The following is a 22,982-nucleotide window of genomic DNA, read 5'->3' as shown; positions in this document are numbered from 1 at the left end:
GTTTTGGTTTTAAGGCGCGTCGCGGCTCATTAAGGCGCATCATGGCTCAACACTTGGATTGAGGTTCGAAGGTTGCAATGCTTTCAATTTCGAAATCAAGCTTTAAGTCACGGCGTGGCTCCTCCAGCCACGGCGCAGCTTAAGCCTATCCGGGAGCCTGACGAGAAAAAACGCGTTTTCTTGCCCTTTACGTTGTTTCCTTGTTTAGATTTGCCTATATAATACCCTATTATAACCCTAACATATGTGCACGAAATTAATAGTGAAAAATCTCTGGTTTGCGCCCGTGGACTAAACCCTTCTCCGTGTTTTGGAGTTGGAATATAACCACGTTAAATCATGTGTCGTTTTACGCTTTTATTTATCGTTATGCTTTAATTATTCGTTTGTCATTCGTGGGTTAAAGATTATGATCAATCACTTGTCTTGTTTGGGTCCAAATTCCTAACAAGTTTTACATAATCTCATTAACTTTATTTCTTTAATAGTCAGAAATCTTCTCTTCAAAATAACCTCTTTAGTCGGTTGAAAATTGAAATATAAAGTCATCATCTGAAATGGGACATCTCAAAATAGTAATGTTGACATTTATGGTGAAACGGAGAAAGGAGAAATGTTAGATCCACCTAAATTTCATAAAATAAGGTGCTTATTAAATTAAATTAAACAATCAAAATTTATTTTCTCATGGTCTTTATTTATCTATCTATTTGTATTTGCACGCTTGTTTCTCTATTTATATAATATATAATAATCAAAATGATAAATGATCAAGCCTAAATTCGATGATGCCAATCGAATTCAGTCTCAGTGCAATTAGAATGAAGTTGATTGAAGTTTATCTTAATTTTTAAGGGACCTTATGATTGTCTTTGATTATAAAACTCAATTTAGAATCATCAATCACCACGTCCCGACCTTGATCTTTGAAGCTCTTATTAGTTTGATTTTGATACCATTAATAAAGATGATATGATCGAGAGAAGCTCCTTTTTCAACAACCTTCAAATGTGACCACAAGTCCTCCAAGTTTAGTTTTTCCTAAGCATAGCGAACTGCGCACAAGAACCTACGGCTTTATGTGGATTATGCGCGATAATATTTATGGCGCAATGTTATGCGCCATCATTTGATTTTTTGCGCAATCTTTGTAGTTAGCGTAATTCATATGCTTGACCATGCGTATGATCAATAACCACATTTTTAAAAATTTGCGAAGCATAAAGTTGGGATAAGAATTCATTAGCAAAAATCGTAATTTGTATCAAACTAAATTTAGTAAAGAGAAAGTGATGATTTAGTTGGGTTTAGGGTTGTTTATAAACAAACTATGCTAAAAACATGTATTAATGTTGATGACTAATTGTATTTAACTATATTAATTTAAGTAATTAAAATATTGTACAATATCTAAGAAGTTGACGGAGACACTTTTTCAAAGGACATTGAAACCGAAATACCAACAACTTGATTTTAAGATCATTTGTAATGATTGCATGTGTTGGTTTGTGGTGCGGACCCTTTAAAATGATGTGCCGATGTGGATGGAAAATGTGAAATAATCGTGATGTGTGTTGTGTAGTAAAATATAATTGGTAGTTGAGTAGAAAAGGATATACATAAGTTTCTCAACCAATCAAATCAAACTCACTCTCACCCACATTCAAAACTCATACACCATTACCTGAAAATTAGGCGTGAATTTTGTGCCACTTAAGATCTCACGACGTGACTTTCTTGCTGTTACAAATCGTCTAATAAGAAAAGTAGTAGGTTCACGTTATTGTTAGAGATCGTCACTTGATCCAATAGATATGAATAATCTAATAAAAGTGAATATATATATCAATATGAATGAGGTGGAATTAAACGAATATGAATATGAATGAAAAATTTACATCCCTGAATATGTTCATTAGTATTAGAAATACATATATAAGTACATAAATATATAGGTACAACTATAGATATATTACATACACATTTACTATTTCACGTATATTTTCTATTACACACACATTTTGCTTCTAATTATATACTTAATTTACACTGATATATTACAATAAAAAATGTATATATCTAACCAAATATATATACATATTACACGATTACATTTATTATAATCTATGTTTAATAATAAATATAAGAAATTATGTTCTATTATCGATAAAAATTACACATACTTGTCTTTGAATTTTAATTAGTTGTGTCATATTTATTTTTGGTAAGTTACGTTTTTCTTTGATGTATAAAGAAAGGATATGGATAAAACATCACCTGATCAATATTAGATCTATTGCAATTCCTAGTTATTACTACTCCCTATTATGAGTTATATTTATATTTATCTTTGTATATATATTTTATATTTATACCATTTATTATTATTATTGTTATTATTATTGTTATTATTATTATTATTATTATTATTATTATATTATTTATATTTTTTTCTAGGAATCGGTTTTAAGATTAGGTGTAAATCTATTTACATTCGCAATCGTTTTCAAACACGTGAATATATTTACCTTTTAATGAATGTGTAACTCATTTTAGTGAAGCTCATGTTAGTCCATAGAGTCTATTTTTTCACCACAAAAAAGAGATTTTATTAGATCACTTTTAACGGGACTGTCGTTGAGCCACCGTTAGTGGCGCAGTTCAATGGTGTCTTTGCTAACAGGCGTGGTAGCGGCCGCCGTTGGGCCGTGGTTGATTCTGCTATGCAACGACATTCACCATCACGTTTGTGGGGCCCAAAAAATTAATAAAAAATTCAATATAAACGTTGCTATTTTTTTAATTATCACAATACATTCACCATTATGTTTATTGTATTTTTAATTAAGTTGTAATTTTAATTAAGTTGTGTTACTAAGTTTAATGTAATGTAATGTAATGCATTTAACTTTTTAAGTTTATGTTTATTGTATTATTATTATTATTATTACAAGTCGAATATAATCTTTTTTTCAAACACCACTTTTATTACAAACACAAATACAGTTACAATTTTTTAAAATAAAGACTTAAAACAAACTAAAACACAATAAAATATTAAAAACACCAACAACTTAATCAACAGAATCTCCAAAATAACGCCAAGCAATGCTCTCCTCATCTTCGTAAATCAAATAGAGATAAATGCGATTAGAACGCGCATCCAAGGTATCTTTTATACCATACAAGCGTTGGTCAGTAGTGAGATATGTAGCGGACAGTTCCGGATCAGAATCATCTTCAAAATACAAGACGTCTGTATGTTCAAACGGAATCTTTTCTATCAAAAAGGCTAAAAGGTCCTGTAGACCAAAGTCGCGAATGTCAATTCCTTCAAATGACACTTTCGAATGATACTTGTAATCAGAAAGTTTCAATTCAGTTCGGAAAACACCTCCGTAATGAACGTCGATTGCAACAATCATGGGGGAAAGGTTAACATTTTATAGTAAAGAAATATGTGTTTTGATTTTGATTTGTAAAGTGAAATGTGTGTTTTGATTTGAGTAGTGTGGGAGTATTTATAGTGGAAGTTGGAAAACTAGTCGTTTTAGAGCATTAAAAAAAAAAAAAATATGTTTCAAAAACTAGCCGTTGGATTAAAAACCTAAATTTTAAAAATAAATATAATAATAATAATAATAATAATAATAATAATAATAATAATAATAATAATAATAATAATAATAATAATAATAATAATAATAATAAATAGCCGTTTTTGAGCATTAAAATAATTCATAAACTAGCCGTTGAATTTAAAAAATAAATTTAATAATAATAATAATAATAATAATAATAATAATAATAATAATAATAATAATAATAATAATAATAATAATAATCATAATAATAATAATAATAATAATAATAATAATAATAATAATAAAATATTAAAGTGGGGTCAATATGGTCGTAGTGATAGTTGTTAGTGAATGTGGTTGGTAAAGTGAAAGGAAAAAATTACTGAGTAGGCGCTGATATGGCACCCATATGGTTCCATGACATGTGTCATGGATAAAAGTGGTCTCAGACCACTTCCAACCATGACATACTTTATCAACTTTTTTCAGCGTCACATCAGCTTTCTCTCTCCACATTCCTTACCATTTTCTCCCATAACACTCACATAACATAACACACCATTGCCAACCATGACATACTTCCTCAAATTTTATTATTTATTATCATTATTATTATTATTAAATAGTTAAAGACCCGCGAATTCGCGGGTTTTAATTAAAAAGTCGTTAATATATAACAACAAACAAAAAAAATTGTTTGTAGATTCAAATGTTGCATATGAAATAAAGTGAAAGGATGTAGACATAAAAATAAAATGTTGTTGAGATTACGTATAAGTAACGATAATAAAAATAAATACTCTAAAGAAAAATAAACATTATTTATATAGGTATAGATTCCCATTGGTGATTAAAGGAACTTAATCGCTTTTGGTAGTTGTGAAGTGTAAGTGATGCCAAAGATCTTTGTCTTATATTTAGTATATCCAGCATCTTCTTCAAGATATTAATACGTAATGCATCAGCCTGTAAAAGAAATAATAAAAAACTAAATTGGATTGGATATGTTACGTATACATCCATTGTCAGAACAGATAATCTTCCTAAATTTTTCGACATTTGATTTGAGAAATTATTCATAGCAGAATAGTTTCCTTTATCATCAAATGATTTTCATGAAAAAGAATTACTTAAAGTATCCCGCAGATTTGTGATGTCAGTTGTAATATTCATTTCTTCCTTTAGAGCTGCTAATTTCAAAGTTTTCATCTTTTCTACTTGTTGTTCGCTTAGTAACTTAGTAGGACGTGATTAGTAATTATCTAAAATACAAAATCATATTGTATTAATAATATTTAAACCTACACAATGTAGTTTGTGAGAATATGATAAAGGAATAGCAGATACACATTCAAGACAGATTCGAGGTCTTGAACAACAAAGTCTATTAGCTGATTGACCATATCATAAAGGAACTCAAAGCTTAGTTTGAATTGCGAAATGATCATTTTCAATGGCATTGTATTTCACAAAGCTTCAATATTCAACGTTGTTAATTGGAATAATCACACCACAAAGGTTACAGTAACTATTATCTTACGGTATATAAGTTTTCAAGCTTACTAATCTTGAGGGATGGACATAATAATAATTATCCAAGTTTCCTTACTAAAATACATATACCGTAAAATGATTATTCTGTAATCCCGTAAAATGATATCATAACATCCTTTACAGAATATGTTTAAGTTTTGTGAAAAGTTAAAAATGATATTACAGAATCTATTTATACTAATCGTCCATATATGTATGTAATCATTTAAACAAATACAGACCTACAAGGATGTTATGATATCATTTTACAAAGGGAGGTGATCCTCACACACCACTTTTTGATTCATGTACACCTAATTACATATCTCCCAAATGTAAACATATAATATTTTTAAATAATTAAGATTATTTTAATTAAATCATATTCCTAGATTATCAATTAACCATGTAAATAATGTAAGTTTTTCATATTAGATATGATCATTATGTAAATAGGTCATACTTAATTGAATCAACGCATTTAAGCTTAATAATTATCTATTGTATGTTACACATCGCATTTTCATTATTATCAACATCATTCATGTTTTTGATTTAGTACACCTAACACATTTTTGGCAAATGTATGGATCGACATATGCTCCTCCAAGTTATTACATGATCTACAACTCAAATGCACCTCCCAACCATATTTAAAAAGTACGGCATTATTGAGTTTATCAATATAACATCAATATTTTTACTTAAATGAATATAGTAACTTAAATGAGTTTATCAACCAATAGCATAGAAACATATGAACTGTACCAGTGCCTGAAGTTGCAGCAACAAAAGTCGTCTATTGAGCGGAGGCTTCGCGTGCAGCCTGCCCGAGAGGATCAAAACTAACACTACGGTCATCTTGATGCATAACTATTGTACTGCAACAAACAATATAAAACATTAATAACCAAAAGATACGTACAACAACAAACCAAACACATGAAAGCATATAAGAATCACAGAAGAGAATATGCAACCTAAAAACTGACAAATACAATATAAACCCATTAAAAAAAGAAACATGGTCAATAATAATATGTATTACCTTGACGAAAGTAACTAATGAACAACATAAAAAAAACTCCCGGGAAAAGCTAAGTAATAAATAATAAACAAAATTAAAATAAAATGCAGGTTACAACATAAAACATGTATACAAAACAAAGCAATAATTGTGAAGAAAATAACATTTATTATCGTCACCAATAAAGCACACAATTACGCAATCTGAAACCGACACCAAATTTGATATCGTATGAGAATCCAACAGAACCTAAAAACAAAGAAAACAAAAAACATGACAACAATACACAGCGATACATGCATAATGAAAATCGAAAACTAATTCCGAAATGACCAAAGACAAAAATCAGTCGGAAAAAACAAACATGACGTCGAGTAGCATCAATAAATAAAGCAGAAATAACACCAAAAAAGATGAATGTGTAGTGACCCGAACTTTTCCATGTTTATATATATTAAATGAAATTGATATTTATATGATTAAGTGTTTCCAACATGTTAAGCAATAAACTTTTTAAGACTTGATTAATTGAAATAGGTTTTATATAGACAATTGACCACCCAAGTTGACCGGTGATTCACGAACGTTAAAACTTGTAAAAACTATATGATGTCATATATATATATATATATATATATATATATATATATATATATATATATATATATATATAGTTAACATGGTATTATGATAAGTAAACATATCATTAAGTATATTAACAATGAACTACATATGTAAAAACAAGACTACTAACTTAATAATTTCGAAACGAGGCATATATGTAACGATTATCGTTGTAACGACATTTAATTGTATATATATCATATTAAGATATATTAATACATCATAATGTCATGTTAATGTAATAATTTAACATCTCATTTGATATAATAAACAATGGGTTAACAACACTTAACAAAATCGTTAACCTAAAGGTTTTAAAACAACACTTACATGTAACGACTAACGATGACTTAACGACTCAGTTAAAATGTATATACATGTAGTGTTTTAATATGTATTCATACACTTTTGAAAGACTTCAAGACACTTATCAAAATACTTCTACTTAACAAAAATGCTTACAATTACATCCTCGTTCAGTTTCATCAACAATTCTACTCGTATGCACCCGTATTCGTACTCGTACAATACACAGCTTTTAGATGTATGTACTATTGGTATATACACTCCAATGATCAGCTCTTAGCAGCTCATGTGAGTCACCTAACACATGTGGGAACCATCATTTGACAACTAGCATGAAATATCTCATAAAATTACAAAAATATTAGTAATCATTCATGACTTATTTACATGTAAACAAAATTACACATCCTTTATATCTAATCCATATACCAACGACCAAAAATACCTACAAACACTTTCATTCTTCAATTTTATTCATCTAATTGATCTCTCTCAAGTTCTATCTTCAAGTTCTAAGTGTTCTTCATAAGTTCTATACGTTCTAGTTTCATAAAATCAAGAATACTTCCAAGTTTGCTAGCTTACTTCCAATCTTGTAAAGTGATCATACAACCTCAAGAAATCTTTCTTATTTACAGTAAGATATCTTTCTAATACAAGGTAATACTCATATTCAAACTATGATTCAATTTTTATAACTATAAAAATCTTATTTCGAGTGGAAATCTTACTTGAACTTGTTTTCGTGTCATGATTCTGCTTCAAGAACTTTCATGCCATCCAAGGATCCTTTGAAGCTAGATCTATTTTTCTCATTTCCAGTAGGTTTATCCACAAAACCTGAGGTAGTAATGATGTTCATAATATCATTCGATTCATATATATAAAACTACCTTATTCGAAGGTTTAAACTTGAAATCACTAGAACATAGTTTAGTTAATTCTAAACTTGTTCGCAAACAAAAGTTAATCCTTCTAACTTGACTTTTAAAATCAACTAGACACATGTTCTATATCTATATGATATGCTAACTTAATGATTTAAAACCTGAAAACACGAAAAACACCGTAAAACTGGATATATGCCGTCGTAGTAACACCGCGGGCTGTTTTGGGTTAGTTAATTAAAAAGTATGATAAACTTTGATTTAAAAGTTGTTCTTCTGGGAAAATGATTTTTCTTATGAACATGAAACTATATCCAAAAATCATGGTTAAACTCAAAGTGGAAGTATGTTTTTCAAAATGGTCATCTAGACGTCGTTCTTTCGACTGAAATGACTACCTTTACAAAAACGACTTGTAACCTATATTTCCGACTATAAACTTATAATTTTTCTGTATAGATTCATAAACTTAATTTCAATATGAACCCATAGCAATTGGATTCACTCAAAACGAATTTAAAACGAAGAAGTTATGGATAAAACAAAATTGGATATTTTTGCTTGTTGTAGCTACGTGAAAATTGGTAACAAATCTATATTAATCATACCCTAGCTAACTTGTATTATATTATACATGTATTCTAATATATTATGTAATCTTGGGATATCATATACACGTATGCAAATGTTTTGACATATCATATCGACCCATCTATATATATTATTTGGAACAACCATAGACACTCTATATGCAGTAATGTTGGAGTTAGCTATAAGGGTTGAGGTTGATTCCAAAAATATATATACTTTGAGTTGTGATCTAGCCTGAGACGTGTATACCCTGGGTCGTGGATTGGGTCAAGATAATATATATCAATTTATTTTCTGTACATCTAACTATGGACAACTAGTTGTAGGTTACTAACGTGGACAGCTGACTTAATAAACTTAAAACATTAAAACATATTAAAAATGTTGTAAATATATTTTGAACATACTTTGATATATATGTACATATTTGTTATAGGTTCGTGAATTGACCAGTGGCCAAGTCTTACTTTCCGACGAAGTAAAAATCTGTGAAAGTGAGTTATAGTCCCACTTTTAAAATCTAATATTTTGGGATGAGAATACATGCAAATTTATAAATGTTTTACGAAATAGACACAAATAAATGAAACTACTTTATATGGGTGAATGATCGAAGCCGAATATGCCCCTTTTTAGCTTGGTAGCCTAAGAATTTGGGAACAGACCCCCAAATTGACGCGAATCCTAAAGATAGATCTATCGGGCCCAACAAGCCCCATTCTGGAATTTGGAATGCTTTAGTACTTCGAAATTATCATGTCCGATGGGTGTCCCGGAATGATGGGGATATTCTATATGCATCTTGTTAATGTCGGTTACCTGGTGTTCACCGTATGAATGATTTTAAACTCTATGTATGGGATGTATTGAAATATGAAATCTTGTGGTCTATTATTTTGATTGATAAATATATAGGTTAAACCTATAACTCACCAACATTTTTGTTGACGTTTAAAGCATGTTTATTCTCAGGTGATTATTAAGAGCTTCCGCTGTTGCATACTAAAATAAGGACAAGATTTGGAGTCCATGCTTGTATGATATTATGTAAAAACTGCATTCAAGAAACTTATTTTTGATGTAATATATTCTTATTGTAAACCATTATGTAATGGTCGTGTGTAAACGGTATATTTTAGATTATCATTATTTGATAATCTACGTAATGCATTTTAAACCTTTATCGATAAAATAAAGGTTATGGTTGTTTTAAAAATGAATGCAGTCTTTGAAAAACGTCTCATATATAGGTCAAAACCTCGCGGCAAAATCAATTAATATGGAACGTTTATAATCAATATGAACGGGACATTTCAGAATGAAAGGTTACCTAGATTTAATAACGAAAAAACCCTATTCGATTACCAATAACGAAAAACCCTAATCGAAGAAACTGGTAGAAGATGATGTTAAGCTCAATTTCCATAGTGTAGAATGAACAAAGGCCCGTGTGCATCCCCTTCCCACTCGCTCAAATTCCAAAAAATGAACAAACCCTAAAGAACAGACTAATCTTGTGATACAACGAATTATTTTGTATTGAAAGCTTATATAACAATGTAAAAGAAACAATTACCACACTATCTATAAAGAAACCGAATATAAATAATCATGCCCAAGTGACAATAAAACAAAATTTAGCATAAGAAAATGGATGAAATGCAAGGACCCAAATACGTATCCTTTCATACTTAGGCAAGCATGTGAGTGAGTCAAGTAGACATATAACTACATAACCATCACCAGGTGTTGCGCTGATAAAGTAACTAACGTCCCTCTTTGATTTCTTTGTCGAAATGTTTCATTTAAATATCTGCAAGAGACACTTGAAAAACTGAAACATCTCCAAGCCCGATTAATTAGTATCGGTAATATTATAATTTATAATCTTATACTTACAAAACTAAAACCTACAGCAATCCAAATCTAGGTCAAGAATCTTCACAATTAATCAAAGAAACACATGTCAATAGAGCAGAATATTTACAATCTTATTAAAGAGTTAGAGAAGAACATTGCACTGAGGAGTGTAAAACTTGCCGATTCAGCTATGCGGATTTTCCTTCACAAAATACAAGTACACTTTCGTCATTGGTAATGACATGTTAGAAAGTGTAGACCATGAGAAAGCTGGTACAGTTTTCAATCTATGTGTGTGATCAATTATTTATCTAATTTCCTCATTTACCCATTGTAACTATGAAGATATCAAAACCTAGAACTTAACAAAATGAATCATCAATTTCAATGAAATCAAATCAAAAACTACTAACTTAATTATGAACAAATGTATATACATAGAAAAATATAAATATTTATAAAAAAATTCCAAATCAATCAGAAACCTAAATACTCCGTATAAATTATGAACAGATATATAAACTCATACCATTAAACTATTTATTTCGAATTGTATCAAGTTCAAAGCCCTAATTTCACCTGCAACCAAATACGTCAGTGAGAAGTGATAATCGAAGGGTTAGTCGAGTTGTCAATATGATCAATGTTTTTGAAACATGCAGCTTTAAACCATGAGTCAAATTTCGAATCCAAATCAAATAAACATAATTGTCATACCTGATGATAATGATGAACAATCGATTGAAATAACAGATTTGAGTAAATCAAATGTCTGTTATTATTATAGGATTAGTAGATAGTATAATTCGATTGAAGTTGTTGATTTGAACAAATCAATTAAATGGATGTTGGAAAAGATTAGTCCCGATGATGAAGGAATTGGGTTGTTAATAGTTCCCTTACTAAAATATATGGAGTAGTTAAGTTTTCTCAAAGCTTACTAAAATATCATTTCCTTTACAAAGTATAATTTGAATTAGTGAGGATATATTCTGTAATCCCGCAATTTTGGGTAATTTATAAAAAGAGTTGATTATATTATTAGTCCCTGTGATTTATCAAAAATTATACCGCTCATGAAATGTCCCGTTCATATCGATTATAAACGTTCCATATTAATTGATTTCGTTGCGAGGTTTTGGCCTCTATATGAGACGTTTTTCAAAGACTGCATTCGTTTTTAAAACAAACCATAACCATTATTTTATCGACAAGGTTAAAAAGACACCACCTAGATTATCCAGAAATTATAATCTAAAAATATCACACTTACACACTACCAATACATATTGGTTTACAATATTAATATGTTACAACAAAATAAATCTCGAATGCAGTTTTAAACAATATTATACAAGCATGCTGACACCAAATCTTGTCCATATATTAGCATGCAATAGCGGAAGCTCTTAATAATCACTTAAGAATAAACATGCTTTAAACGTCAACAAAAATGTTGGTGAGTTATAGGTTTAACCTATATATTTATCAAATTGTAATAATAGACCACAAGATTTCATATTTCAATATACATCCCATACATAGAGATAAAAAATCATTCATATGGTGAACACCTGGTAACCGACATTAACAAGATGCATATAAGAATATCCCCTATCATTCCGGGAAATCCATCGAACATGATAAAACAACATCAAAGTACTAAAGCATCCGCAACCATGGATGGGGTTCGTTAGGCCTAATAGATCTATCTTTAGGATTCGCGTTAATTAGTAGATCGGTTTACTAATACTTAGGTTACCAAGCAAAAAGGGGCATATTCGGCTTTGATCACTCACCCATATAATGTAGTTTCATTTACTTGTGTCTATTTCGTAAAACATTTATAAAACTGCATGTATTCTCATCCCAAAATATTAGATTTTAAAAGTGAGACTATAACTCAATTTCACAGATTTTTACTTCGTCGGGAAGTAAGACTTGGCCACTGGTCGCTTCACGAACCTATAACAAATATGTACATATATATCAAAGTATATTCAAAATATATTTACAATATTTTTAATACATTTATGTTTTAAGTTTATTAAGTCAGCTGTCATCGTTAGTAACCTACAACTAGTTGTCCACAATTAGATGTACAGAAATAAATCGATATATATTATCTTGAATCAATCCATGACCCAGTGTATACACGTCTCGGGCTAGATCACAACTCAAAGTATATATATTTTTGGAATCAACCTCAACCCTGTATAGTTAACTCAAACATTACTGCATATAGAGTGTCTATGGTTGTTCCAAATAATATATATACATGGGTCGATATGATATGTCAAAACATTTGCATACATGTCTATGGTATCCCAAGATTACATAATATATTAGAATACATGTATAATACAATATAAGTTAGTTAGGATATGATTTGTATAGAATTGTTACAATATTTCCCGTAGCTAAAACAATCAAAAAATATCCAATCTTGTTTTACCCATAACTTCTTCGTTTTAAATCCGTTTTGAGTGAATAAAATTGCTATGGTTTCATATTGAACTCTATTTTATGAGTCTAAACAGAAAAATATAGGTTTATAGTCGGAAATATAAGTTACAAGTCATTTTTGTAAGAGGTAGTCATTTCAGTCGAAAGAACGACGTCATGATGACCATTTTGAAAAACATACTTCCACTTTGAGTTTAACCATGATTTTTGGATATAGTTTCATGTTCATAAGAAAAATCATTTTCCCATAAGAACAACTTTTAAATCAAAGTTTATCATAGTTTTTAATTATCAAACCCAAAACAGCCCGCGGTGTTACTACGACGGCGTATATCCGGTTTTACGGTATTTTTTCGTGTTTTCAGGTTTTAAATTATTAAGTTAGCATATCATATAGATATAGAACATGTGTTTAGTTGATTTTAAAAGTCAAGTTAGAAGGATTAACGTTTGTTTGCGAACAAGTTTAGAATTAACTAAACTATGTTCTAGTGATTACAAGTTTAAACCTTCGAATAAGGTAGTTTTATATATATGAATCGAATGATATTATGAACATCATTACTACCTCAATTTTAGTAGGTAAAACTACTGGAAATGATGAAAAAATAACTTGAGCTTCAAAGGATCTTTGGATGGCTTGAAAGTTTTTGAAGCAGAATCATGACACGAAAACAAGTTCAAGTAAGATTTCCACTCAAATAATTTGAGCTTCAAAGGATCTTAGGATATGATCTTTGGATCGCGATCTGGGTTATCGTTGACCGCCTTACTAAATCTGCACACTTCTTAGCCATGAAGGAGATGGATACGATGGAGAGACTTGCTCAACTATACATTAAAAAGGTTGTATCTCGTCATGGTGTACCTTTATCGATCATCTCAGATCGCGATCCCCGTTTTGCTTCCAGATTTTGGCATTTTTTAAAAGAACCCATGGGAACCCGTCTCGACATGAGTACTACATATCACCCACAGACCGACGGGCAAAGTGAACGAACGATTCAGACCTTGGAAGACATGTTGCGTGCATGTGTTATTGATTTCGGAAAGGCCTGGGAAAGGCATTTGCCACTCGCTAAATTTTCTAACAACAACAATTATTATTCGAGTATTAATGCTGCATCTTTTGAAGCGTTGTATGACCGCAAGTGCCGATCTCCTATTTGTTGGGCCGAAGTAGGCGAAAATCAAATCACTGGACCCAAGGTAGTCCATGAAACAACGGAGAAGATTGCTCAAATTCAAGCGAGACTTAAGACGGCCCGTGATCGTCAAAAGAGTTATGCTGACCTCAAACGTAAAGACTTTGAATTCAACATGGGTGACCGTGTAATGTTGAAGGTTGCACCTTGGAAAGGTGTGATCCGTTTTGGAAAACGTGGAAAGTTAAACCCACGATACATTGGTCCCTTTGAAATCTTGGAACATGTTGGACCCGTTGCTTACCGTTTGGATCTTCCAACTCAATTGAGCTCAGTTCATCCTACCTTCCACGTGTCAAACTTGAAGAAGTGTCTTGCTGCACCCGAACTTATCATACCACTGGAAGAACTTACAATTGATGACAAACTCCACTTCGTGGAAGAACCTATTGAAATTATGGACCGTGAGGTCAAAAATTTAAAACGCAACAAGATTCCGATCGTCCGAGTACGATGGAATGCCAAACGAGGACCTGAGTTTACCTGGGAGCGAGAGGATCAAATGATGCAGAAGTATCCTCACCTTTTCCCAACTCCTCCATCTACCTCTGCTTAAAATTTCGAGACGAAATTTTCTTTAACAGGTGGGTAATGTAACGACCCTGAATTTTTCCAACATTTATTATTAATATTTATTATTAATACTTGCGCTTTAATAAATGTATTTATATACATTTACTTGTTATCGTGCTTAACTTTACTTGGCCCGACTAGTCTTTGTGACGCGCGTACTTTTCTCGAATAATATTTTTGAATATTATTTACATTCATGATTAATTTTTTATTAATCATTTTTAATTAACTAAGATTAGTGGTTAACTACTTGGGCTTTTATTTACTTGTTGGTAACTTGGGCTTGGACTTTTATTTAATGGCTAGTAAGCCCACCCTACACATTATTGGACTTGTAAGCCCAACATATTAACTAGTATTACATTAAGTATAAGCATGGATTAATTAGCTTAATTTAGAGACAAACCTTTCAAGCATGCAAGATCTTTCTCCCATGCAATATAACCTTACTACTTTTCTTAGCATACAACATTAATGGCCCTAGTGTCTTTTGTAAACATTAAACTTGTTGTACATTTTAATGGGTTGTATGGAATGGTTTATATCATTCCAATGGCACATAATGATCGTTACAAGAAAAAAAAAATCCGATTGAATACGGGTTGGGTTGTTTCACCTATAGAGATTTCGTGATACCAAGACAATCATTGGGTCGAAATACTTTATAGAGAAAGTGATTACACGATTCAAGAATAAATCCGGACATTCAAATTCATAATCATTTTCTAACAAACTTGAGCTATCTTGATTCTTGTTTCAAAAATAGGTATCTAAGAGCAGAATGGTCGGTATAGACCACCGTTTTAGCTAGAACGAGATATGAATGAAATTTGTCAAAAGCAAAGATAATAGCAAGGAGTTCTTTTTCAGTAGTTGTGTAATTCGTTTGTGCTCCTTGTAACGTCTTACTAGTGTAATAAATAGGTTGAAATCGTTTTTCAATCCTTTGTCCTAAAACGGCTCCCATTGCAAAATCACTTGCATCGCACATTAGTTCACACGGTAGATTCCAATTTGGAGTTATCATGATCGGCGCATTAATGAGTTTTCCTTTAAGAATATTAAAAGATTTGATGCATTCATCTGAAAAGATGAATGGAGCATCCTTTTCTATGAGTTTATTCTTAGGAGTGGCAATTTTAGAAAAATCTTTTATGAAACGTCGGTAAAAACCGGCATGCCCTAGAAAACTCCTAACTCCTCTAACATTGGTGGGATGTGGAAGTTTAGCAATTACATCTACTTTAGCTCTATCCACTTCAATTCCGTCCTTTGAAATTTTATGACCAAGAACAATGCCTTCTTTAACCATGAAATGACATTTCTCCCAATTAAGTACTAGATTTGATTGTTCGCATCTAATAAGCATTCGTTCAAGATTAACTAGACATGATTCAAAAGTATCACCGAAGACTGAAAAGTCATCCATGAAAACTCCCATGCAAGACTTCCCTTTTGAAGCCTAGACCGTCGGCCATAATGGGTCACAAGAGGAGTTCCATTTTCATTTCCTTATTACTTGTTTACTTGCATTCATTTCTTTCACACACACATTCAAACACCATTTCATTTTTCTCTCTTATTCTCTCTAAAACTAGTAAGTAACAACAATATTTTCTCTTCCTTTTTATCTTCTAAAAACCGAACCAAATACCATCATCATCATGATACTTCTTACTTGTTTAATTACTTGTAGTTTATTTGTTGTTGTTGAAGATCAAACTTCCTAGTTTGAATCTTCATATATCTTGGTTACTTCCATCTCTTTTGTTGATGAAGAACCAAGAACAAGAACTCAAACTTGTTAGTTTGTAGTTCTATATTTAAGTGTTTTTAAGACTAAAAGTTCATAAGTTTATAATCTTCTTTGTTTTCATGTTTGTAGACTTAAATCCTAAGATTCAAACTTTGATTGAATCTTCCTAAGTATGAAACAAACATGAATATTATACTTGTAGATCTAGTTATTTTCTTCATTTTGTTTACTTTGAATTCGTGATTTATGGTTCATGGTCAAGTAATTACTAGTTAATCTTGATCTTATTATTCTTAAAACTTTGTAAGTTCAAGAACATGGAAGTATAACTTTTTAGTTATAACTTCATATACTTCTGTTGGATTTAACTTAAGAACTTTAGATCTAGACTTTTAGGTCTAGGATCTTCAAGATCTAACTAAGAACTATGTTCTACAACTTAAGATCTTATTTACTTAAGTTTATTTTCAAGTTTGTAGCTTAATAATTACTTTTATAACTCTTGTATGTGTTGGATCTAAGATCTTGATGTAACTTTGGTTCATCAAACATCATACAACTCTTAAGTGAGTTGTTCTACATATCTTAGACTTACACTAGTGTCATGATAGTCAAAACTTGGTTAATATTACTTTTAGAGTTCATGTATGTGTCGGATCTAAGATCTTGATGTAACCTTGGTTCATCAACTACATACAACACTTAATTGAGTTGTGCAACTTATCTTAGACTTAAACTAGTGTTATGATGGTCAAACCTTGGTTAATATGATGCAAACACATCAACGAGTTGTACACTTGAAGCTATATGCATCAAGGATGAGAACCGGGATGAGCATCAAGCACCAAGAACCCACCGGAACACTTTAACTTACTGTTTTCTGGGTCTGACCCGACCACCTGGGCTACTGTAAAGCTGATTTTCAGTTATCTCTGTTCAATTATATAATTTTTCGTTTAAGACTCGTCTTAATTCAAGTTATGGTTTAGGATCTATGGTCCTCCGAACGTCACTATGTCCTTTTAACGTTGTGCTGAAAATTCTGACCTACTCGCACTTAAACCGTCGCCACGGTCAAACGAATACGAGTTTGGTTCTGGAATTTTAACAGCAACTAAAGGACTCATATACGGAGCCATGGCCACTGGTCTCACCTCATTTCAGTAGGTATAGAGGCCGTGGTGATTGAGCGAAGTCAGCCTTTGTTTTAAACTCTTTTCTTGAATGAAACTTACATTACACTTTTGACTTAATGATGAATGATGATGATACATAAGACCTAATTTACATACATTTAAACCTTTGGGAACGATTTACTGACTTAGTACCTTTTGACTTAGGTTGAGGACTTTCGGACCAACCACTTTGCTTACTTTACCGCGTACCGACTTTACTACTACTTTTCCACTGTGAGTTATAGCATCCCTTTTTACTTTAACTATTTTGGGAACTGAGAATACATGCGTATTTTACGTTTTACATACTAGGCACAAGTACATAAACTTATATATGTGTGGGTTATACAACGGTATAAACATTCCCTTTAGCTCGGTAACGTTTAGGCATTGGTTTTTGAACCGGTGAACGCGAATCTTAGATATAGATCCATAGGGTTTGACATCCCCACTCGGGCTAGTAGCGCTAGCATTTAACGGGTGTTTAATACTTCATAAACATACGCTCTCGCCAAGTGTACTATCAGGGGGTTATAAACATTAAGTTAGTTACCAAGTGCCCACGGTTAAACATATACTTTACATACTGTTTTGAAACGCTCTTTGAAGCACTAAAATCTCGTAGCCTACCTTACATACTGTTATACTTAAACTATAGCTCACCAACCTTTGTGTTGACGTTTTTAAGCATGTTTTTCTCAGGTACTTAAGGTTGCTTGCTTCCGCTGTTGTACTAGTCATGCCTTGTAGACTCCGCTGCACTTTTATAGAGATGTCACCGCATGAAACATTTTATCTTGCATTCAAACTTTATTACTTTTGAACAATGATTTGTAACGGCCTAAGGGTCACATACTATTATCTTTGCTTCTATTCATAGGAGCATACTTTTAGGTTGTAAAACATTTGACGTTGGTTATGACGTCACCTTTTATCATGAATGCCAACTTGTTTTGAAAACGCATATAGTGTTTGACCTTGTAATGATCATGTTGTTGATGATTCGTACACGATGGTTTTGTACGGGGCATCACATCATGCTAGTTGCCAAATGATGGTTCCCACATGTGTTAGGTGACTCACATGGGCTGCTAAGAGCTGATCATTGGAGTGTATATACTAATAGTACATACATCTAAAAGCTGTGTATTGTACGAGTACGAATACGGGTGCATACGAGTAGAATTGTTGATGAAACTGAACGAGGATGTAATTGTAAGCATTTCTATTAAGTAGAAGTATTTTGATAAGTGTCTTGAAGTCTTTCAAAAGTGTATGAATACATATTAAAACACTACATGTATATACATTTTAACTGAGTCGTTAAATCATCGTTAGTCGTTACATGTAAATATTGTGTTGAAACTTTTAAGTTAACGATCTTGTTAAATATTGTTAACCCATTATTTATTATATCTAAAGAGATGTTAAATTATTACATTATCATGATATTATGATATATTAATATATCTTAGTATGATATATATACAGTTAAACGTTGTTACAACGATAATCGTTACATATATGTCTCGTTTCGAAATCATTAAGTTTGTAGTCTTGTTTTTACATATGTAGTTCATTGTTAATATACTTAATGACATGTTTACTTATCATTTATCATGATTAAACATAGTGTATCAATATCTTAATATGATTCATATGTATTTAGTAAGACGTTGTTATAACGATAATCGTTATATATATCGTTTCGAGTTTCTTAATTCAATAAACTCAATTTTATGTATATAACTAATTGTTAAAATACCTAATGAGATACTTACTTATCATAATATCATGTTAACTATATATATAATCATATATATGTCATCATATAGTTTTTACAAGTTTTAACGTTCGTGAATCACCGGTTAACTTGGGTGGTCAATTGTCTATATGAAACCTATTTCAATTAATCAAGTCTTAACAAGTTTGATTGCTTAACATGTTGGAAACACTTAATCATGTAAATAACAATTTAATTTAATATATATAAACATGGAAAAGTTCGGGTTACTACAGTACCTACCCGTTAAATAAATTTTATCCCGAAATTTTAAGTTGTTGAAGGTGTTGACGCATCTTCTGGAAATAGGTGAGGGTATTTCAGCTTCATCTGATCTTCATGCTCCCAGGTGAATTCGGTTCCTCTACAAGCATTCCATCGAACCTTGACAATTGGTATCTTTTTTTGCTTAAGTCTTTTAACCTCACGATCTATTATTTCGACGGGTTCTTCAATGAATTGTAGTTTTTCATTAATTGTAATCTCGTCTAATGGAATGGTGAGATCTTCTTTAGCAAAATATTTCTTCAAATTCGAGACATGAAAAGTATTATGTACCCCTGCGAGTTGTTGCGGTAAGTCAAGTCGGTAAGCTACTGGTCCGACACGATCTATAATCTTGAATGGTCCAATGTACCTAGGATTTAGTTTCCCCCGTTTACCAAATCGAACAATGCCTTTCCAAGGTGAAACCTTAAGCATGACCATCTCTCCAATCTCAAATTCTATATCTTTTCTTTTAATGTCCGCATAGCTCTTTTGTCGACTTTGGGCAGTTTTCAATCGTTGTAGAATTTAGATGATCTTCTCGGTAGTTTCTTGAATTATCTCCGGACCCGTAATCTGTCTATCCCCCACTTCACTCCAACAAATCAGAGACCTGCACTTTCTACCATAAATTGCTTCAAACGGCGCCATCTCAATACTCGAATGGTAACTGTTGTTGTAGGAAAATTCTGCTAACGGTAGGTGTCGATCCCAACTGTTTCCGAAATCGATAACACATGCTCGTAGCATGTCTTCAAGGGTCTGTATCGTCCTTTCACTTTGCCCATCAGTTTGTGGATGATAAGCAGTACTCATGTCTAGACGAGTCCCCAATACTTGTTGCAATGTCTGCCAAAATCTTGAAACAAATCTGCCATCCCTATCTGAGATAATAGAGACTGGTATTCCATGTCTGGAGACAACTTCCTTCAAGAATAATCGCGCCAAATTCTCCATTTTATCATCTTCTCTCATTGGCAGAAAGTGTGCTGACTTGGTAAGACGATCGACTATTAGCCAAATTATATCATAACCACTTGCAGTCCTTGGCAATTTAGTAATGAAATCCATGGTAATGTATTCCCATTTCCATTCCGGGATTTCAGGTTGTTGAAGTAGACCTGATGGTTTCTGATGTTCAGCATTGACCTTAGAACACGTCAAACATTCTCCTATGTATTTAGCAATATCGGCTTTCATACCCGGCCACCAAAAGTGTTTCTTGAGATCTTTGTACATCTTCCCCGCTCCGGGATGTATTGAATATCTGATTTTATGTGCTTCTTTAAGTACCTTTTCTCTCACATCTCCAAACTTTGGTACCCAAATTCTTTCAGCCCTATACCGGGTTCCGTCTTCCCGAATATTAAAATGTTTCTCCGATCCTTTGGATATTTCATTCTTCAACTTTCCTTCTTTTACAACTCCCTGCTGCACCTCATTTATTTGAGTAGTAAGGTTAGTATGAATAATTATATTCATAGCTTTTACCCGTATAGGTTCTCTGTCCTTTCTACTCAAAGCGTCGGCTACCACATTCGCCTTCTCCGGGTGGTAACGAATCTCAAAGTCGTAATCATTCAAAAATTCAATCCACCTACGCTGCCTCATATTCAGTTGTTTCTGATTAAATATGTGTTGGAGACTTTTGTGGTCGGTATATATAATACTTTTAACCCCATATAAGTAGTGCCTCCAAGTCTTTAATGCAAAAACAATGGCGCCCAATTCCAAATCGTGAATCGTATAATTTTGCTCGTGAATCTTCAATTATCTGGATGCATAAGCAATTACCTTCGTTCGTTGCATTAATACACAACCGAGGCCTTGCTTTGAGGCATCACAATATATCACAAAATCATCATTCCCTTCAGGCAATGACAATATAGGTGCCGTAGTTAACTTTTTCTTCAACAATTGAAACGCTTTCTCTTGTTCATCCTTCCATTCAAATTTCTTCCCTTTATGCGTTAATGCAGTCAAGGGTTTTGATATTTTGGAAAAATCTTGGATGAATCTCCTATAATAACCAGCCAGTCCTAAAAATTGGCGTATATGCTTCGGAGTTTTCGGGGTTTCCCACTTTTCAACGGTTTCAATTTTTGCCGGATCCACTTGAATACCTTCTTTGTTCACTATGTGACCGAGGAATTGAACTTCTTCCAACCAAAATGCACACTTTGAAAACTTAGCGTACAGTTTTTCTTTCCTCAACAACTCTATCACTTTTCTCAAATGTTCTTCGTGCTCTTGATCATTCTTTGAATAAATAAGTATGTCATCGATGAAAACAATGACAAACTTGTCAAGGTATGGTCCACACACTCGGTTCATGAGGTCCATGAACATAGCTGGTGCGTTAGTCAACCCAAACTGCATAACCATAAACTCGTAATGACCGTAACGCGTCCTGAAAGCAGTCTTCGGAATATCATCCTCCTTCACCCGCATTTGATGATACCCGGAACGTAAATCGATCTTCGAATAAACCGACGAGCCTTGTAGTTGATCAAATAATTCGTCGATTCTCGGTAGTGGGTAACGATTCTTGATGGTAAGTTTGTTCAACTCTCGGTAGTCGATACACAACCTGAATGTACCATCCTTCTTTTTGACAAACAAAACAGGAGCTCCCCATGGTGATGTACTTGGTTGTATAAAACCACTCTCTAAAAGTTCTTGTAATTGGCTTTGGAGTTCCTTCATTTCCCTGGGTGCAAGTCTGTATGGAGCACGAGCTATTGGTGCAGCTCCTGGTACGACATCTATTTGAAATTCAACAGATCGGTGTGGAGGCAGTCCCGTTAATTCTTTCGAAAATACATCGGGAAATTCTTTTGCGATGGGAACATCATTGATATTGTTTTCTTCGGTTTGTACTTTCTCAACATGTGCTAGAACAGCATAGCAACCTTTTCTTATTAGTTTTTACGCCTTTAAATTACTAATAAGATTTAGCTTCGCATTGCTCTTTTCTCCTTACACCATTAAGGGATTTTCTTTTTCTCGTACAATGCGAATTGTATTATTGTAACATACAATTTCTACGCTCTCTTTTTTCAACCAATCCATACCGATTATCACATCAAAACTCCCTAACTCTACTGGTATCAAATCAATCTTAAATGTTTGGCTAACCAAATTAATTTCTCGATTCCGACATATATTATCTGCTGTAATTAATTTAGTTTGCTAATTCGAGTAAAAATTTGTTATCCAAAGGCGTCAGTGGACAACTTAGTTTAGCACAAAAATCTCTACTCATATAGCTTCTATCCGCACTCGAATCAAATAAAACATAAGCAGATTTATTGTCAATAAGAAACGTACCCGTAACAAGCTCTG

This window comes from Rutidosis leptorrhynchoides, chromosome 5 (genome assembly GCF_046630445.1).
Source record: "Rutidosis leptorrhynchoides isolate AG116_Rl617_1_P2 chromosome 5, CSIRO_AGI_Rlap_v1, whole genome shotgun sequence".
NCBI classification, from domain to species: domain Eukaryota; kingdom Viridiplantae; phylum Streptophyta; class Magnoliopsida; order Asterales; family Asteraceae; genus Rutidosis; species Rutidosis leptorrhynchoides.
Note: the sequence above shows the minus strand (reverse complement) of the source record.